This window comes from Perkinsus marinus, assembly GCF_000006405.1.
Source record: "Perkinsus marinus ATCC 50983 genomic scaffold scf_1104296961872, whole genome shotgun sequence".
Classification (NCBI taxonomy): domain Eukaryota; phylum Perkinsozoa; order Perkinsida; family Perkinsidae; genus Perkinsus; species Perkinsus marinus.
The window spans coordinates 278-1,084 of record NW_003205630.1 but is presented as its reverse complement, the minus strand read 5'-3'; the positions used below and the strand labels follow the sequence as shown (position 1 = coordinate 1,084).

Sequence of the window (807 nt, the reverse complement as noted above, 5' to 3'; positions counted from 1 at the left end):
AAGGGCTCAACATGCGTCTCGCGGCTTTTGTGGAGCATACACATTAAGCGGATGAAGCCGAGAACTCACATGAAACGATAAAGATCGAGATACTTTGGCCGAGTGGTTAAGGCGGTGGGCCGTCAAGCCGCTGGGTTTCACCCGCGGAAGTTCGGATCTTCCTGGTGCATAATCCACCGGTTCGTACGAAGCACCCCACTCCCCATGGACAAAGTTGGATAGCCTGGAATAGCAGCTCGTTGTCCTTAACATTGCGCTGGGGGAAGCGGGGACGAATCCGATGGACGAAAACGCTCTTGACAGAATTATGTTCAACCCAATTTTCCCCATGGTCATTCGACAGTCTGCTCTTAAGTTGAATTGTCTATGGTTGTCGCATCAGCGTGACTATGAAGGTCGTAGTATGACCTGTTCTCAAAACGTTCAATATCCATGAGTGGAATTAGACTAGTCCCGGAGGGGGTCGAACCCACGACCTATGGCTCATAAGACCATCGCTCTAACCACTGAGCTACAGGACCGTGAAAACCCAGGCTTGGGAATCTTTCATGGTTAAGATGTGTTGATACCTCGACTAAAGCGTGCGTTCTACGGTATCACTTCACACCATACGACAACCGCCCAGTCCTGGCACAGGCTGACCGCATGACCTATGATCACCCGCATTTACAAACCCCAGCTCATCGTCGCGTCCATCGCCTTTGAACAACCACCGCCTGACGCGAACACTAACCTATGCATGACTAACTCTGCTCCGCCCGGGGTCTAGCTGGCACACCCGTTGAACTTGCCAACAACTTCTCTCTC

General features: G+C 51.7%; 2 non-coding genes across 2 annotated transcripts; one reads left to right on the top strand and one right to left on the bottom strand.

Moving 5' to 3' along the window:
- The first annotated feature begins 88 nt into the window (after positions 1–88).
- Pmar_PMAR017387 lies at positions 89–169 on the top strand. The gene has a single exon. It is a non-coding gene; the product is annotated as a tRNA-Asp (tRNA).
- Positions 170–448: 279 nt separating this feature from the next.
- On the bottom strand, positions 449–521 carry Pmar_PMAR017386. The gene has a single exon. It is a non-coding gene; the product is annotated as a tRNA-Ile (tRNA).
- Positions 522–807: the final 286 nt, after the last annotated feature.